The sequence below is a fragment of the Dipodomys spectabilis genome, unplaced genomic scaffold, assembly GCF_019054845.1.
Source record: "Dipodomys spectabilis isolate Male_0828 unplaced genomic scaffold, ASM1905484v1 ptg000159l, whole genome shotgun sequence".
Classification (NCBI taxonomy): domain Eukaryota; kingdom Metazoa; phylum Chordata; class Mammalia; order Rodentia; family Heteromyidae; genus Dipodomys; species Dipodomys spectabilis.
The window spans coordinates 1,754,266-1,758,121 of record NW_024870836.1 but is presented as its reverse complement, the minus strand read 5'-3'; positions in this window follow the sequence as shown (position 1 = coordinate 1,758,121).

The following is a 3,856-nucleotide window of genomic DNA, read 5'->3' as shown; positions in this document are numbered from 1 at the left end:
TTTTCATCCTTAATGAAATATTAATTAATTCAACCACTGTTTGGAAACTATTGCATCCATGTAATTAATAGTATTCTTTGAATGTGTCAAAAAATACTCATTAAAATCCATTGTCCCCCTAAAATCACTCTGTCTAATTGTATAGTAGAATTTAGAAACAACCAATTCCACCTTGCCATTCATAATCTTCCATCAATATTCCTATGAATAGGAACGAGACTCTTAGCATTTCCCTCCATTTGTAGGGGACAGGAAGGGGCTTCTAACACAGGACCTATGTTGCTGTGTTGACCTATGTCTTTCCTGGTAGCCCGCCAGCCTTCAGCAATGCCAGGTTATCAACATTTTTCAGCCGTGTCATTCAGACACAGGATGGTCATCTTGCAAACCAAACAAATGTAAAACTGGCAGCCATCTGCAAGTTGCCAGTTTTATTTTATTTTCTGTGTTGCATTAATTATTTTTTCCCTGTCAGCCTTTGGGGCTGAGGAACCCAGGTTCAGCAGTGAGTGCAGTGGCTGCATACCAGCCTAGATTGATCAAAGCTGAGACAGAATTGCCACGACCTGATTTCAAGCCCTGTGCTTGACAAAATAAAAAGAAATAAATAAGTACATACATTGATACATTTAAAATATTTAAAATATTATGAGGCTCCTTGTTTTGGAATTCATGCCCTTTTATCTGCCAGGCCTGGGATTTGAACTCAGGCTCTGGGTAAATATGCAGCACTGTGGGAGATGGGGAAGTTCACTGTGCTGTAAGACAAAAGTCAGGCCTGTTTCTAGGGCTTGAAATCAAGACCTAACACTCTAAAGAATAATATACATATACATTTTAAATACATGATTTATATTTACATACACATTTACTGCATATTGTGATTAGTGTACTTATTCATTTTATTTGTGTTTTATTTATTTCTTATGTATTTTAGTGAGTATGATTACACATATACCATTTTTTGCATCTTTTTACATAAGACATAGATTTGCCTATGTATTCTACATCATTCCTGAGACCCAGGGCTTTCACCGATAAGGAAAACAAGTGTGACAATTGGCTTTTCCACCAGGATTAAGTTTTTGGCAGTTCTGTGACTTGATCTCAGGGCTTAGCAGGCCCACTTCAGGACTGGTTAAATGTTAGCATACCAGTCTTATGCAAGTGAAGTTGGCAGGCAAATTTGAGAACCTGAGATCAAGCTCTAGGAATGGGCAATATATAAACAGATAGATATTTAGATTGCAGTGTGTGTGTGTGTGTGTGTGTGTGTGTGTGTGTGTGTGTGTGTGTGTGTGTGTGTGTGTGCATGTTTGTGAATTTACATATGTATATACACCCATACATATATACAGAGATAGACAGAGAGACTTTTATGTAGATTCTAGTGTGTAACCCTATATAAAGAGTGAAGTCTATAGCTTATTTTTATATATTCCATTACTACCAATTATTTGGTCTAAAATTATGCCTCCATTAATTAATCATGGTAGAAAACTTAATAAAGAATTAATCAATGACCTATATTTATTGCATACAATCTTATACTGGAATGACTATCTAATTAGTAATTCAGTTAGTACATTTCAAGCATTCTATTAGTGTTCCTATACATAGGAACGAGTTTCCTAGGATCTTCAGCCGTGTATAGTTGGCAGTCTTAGAATCGAACTCAGGGCCTAGGTGTCTGGGTTGGACTCAGGCTTCACTGACAGCCCAAGGTTTCATCCATGCAAGCTCACGTAAATTTTCAAGCTGAGTCACTGAGACCCAGGAGGGTCACAGTACAAAGGAAACAAAGGTAAAACTTGTGTAAAACTTCCTGTTTTTCTCCTCCTCCATTTTTGTTGGTTTGATGTACTTTTGCCAGTGCTGGGAGTTGAACTCGGGTCCTAGGATCCCTGGATCATTTGTAGGTGTAAAAGCTGCACTCCAGCATATGGTAATCATGGTTTAAGACATAAAAAAATGGTTCATTGAGCAAAAGGAGCTCAGGGAAAATGTCTAAGCTCACAGTTCAAGCCTCATGACCTGCCACAAATAAGAGCCATTAATTCTATGAGTCTGTGTATGTATGCATGTATTTGATCGGTGAACATCCAGAGTTTTTATGAAGAAAGGCACCCAGCTAGGAAATTTGCTTTGAATAGAATGATTTCATAGCACAGAGTGCTTTAAGACAGTGCATGTTCCGGTGTTACCCTCACTGTTCCCAGGGTAGCATGAGTGATTCTTCATTCCCCAGGCTGCTGGAGGAAGTCTGCCTCATTTTTAGAACAGGCAGACAAAAAGCCTCACTCCTATAGAGCTGTGTAACAAATAATTCATCTGGGCCATTTAGTGAGGATGACTGTGGGCATGCTCTGAATATCAGGAGAAAAAGGCCTCTTTGTACCCTAAGCTATCTCTCTCCCCAGTGCTCTCTTTTGACAGGAAGCCTTCATTTGTGCCACCTCCCATGGCAGGCCAAGTTCCCTACACTCATCCTGTCTTTGTAAGACTATGTCTCTGTTTTGAAACAAACTAGTACCATTAATTCAAGAGTCCTTCTGGCAGACAATTAGGGAGCTGAACCAAATGAAATGATTCATTATTGGCAACGGTGCCTCTGTGTGTGTGTGTGTGTGTGTGTGTGTGTGTGTGTGTGCATGCGCACGTGTGCATACACCAGTACTGGTGCTTGAACTCAGGACCTTATCACTGTACCTCAGTTTCTCCTGTACAAGGTCAGCACTCTACCACTTGAGCCACAGTGCCACTTCAGGGATGTGGAACTTTTCTATGGATGTGGTACTGAGGATTCAAGCCCAGGGTTTCACACATGCAAAGCAGTCTACCCCTAAGAAAAATTCCTAGCACTCCACTTCAGGTTTCTTTCTGTCTTTTCTTATAAGTTGGAGGAGTTGAAGTCTGGGCCTGGGTGCTGTCTATGATCTTTTCTGCTCAAGTCTAGTGCTCTTCCACCTGAGCTACAGTGCTCCTTCAGGCTTTCTGGTGGTTTATTGGGGATAACCATCTCAAGGAATTTCCTGCCCAGGCTGGCTTTGCACCATGATCTGAGATAGCTTTGAACCGAGATTTTCAACTTCCTGAGCAGGCAGGATGATAGACCTCAGCTAAAGACACCTAAGCCATGATACTTTGCTTCAAGGGGGTTCTTGGCTCAATTCAACACCTAGGCTCTGAGTTCAAAGTTCATGATGGAGAAAATTAAACCAAAACAATTGTCTCCAGGAGACAAGTCACTAGAGCACAGTATATACATAAATTTGGCCTTGCCTTGGGGACATATCTGAGCCCCAACTTTCTCATCTGCACAATCATCTTACTTGTGTAGCTCTTATAAGGACCAGATGAAAGTAAACAACTCGTGAAGGACTCAGCACATAGTACCCTGTGAAGGACTCAGCACACAGTACCCCATGAATGACCCAGCACCCCGTGAAGGACTCAGCATCCAGCACCCCAGGACAGACTCATCACATAGCTGTATAGCATAAACTGTCATTAGATTAGGGTGCTGTAATCAGTATCACCACTCTTTCAGATACACATCACAAACCACACGTTTACATCTAACAATTTAGAGGGGTGTTTTTATGTGGGGAGGGTCATCAGCCTCAGGGATTGCACTCATAGGTTGGAGGTACTGTCCTAAGATATTTTCCTCAAGGCTGGAGCTCTACCACTTTGAGGCACAGCTCAGAGTCTCCCAGACTTCCTGTCAGGGCTGAGTTTTTAACCCACCAGTGTCTGATCTCATCCCCCGAGCAGCAAGGGGTGAGCCAGCAGCATCTGGTTCCATGGTTGCTTCTGGCTAGTCAGGTTAGATGGCATCCATCAGCTTCAGACC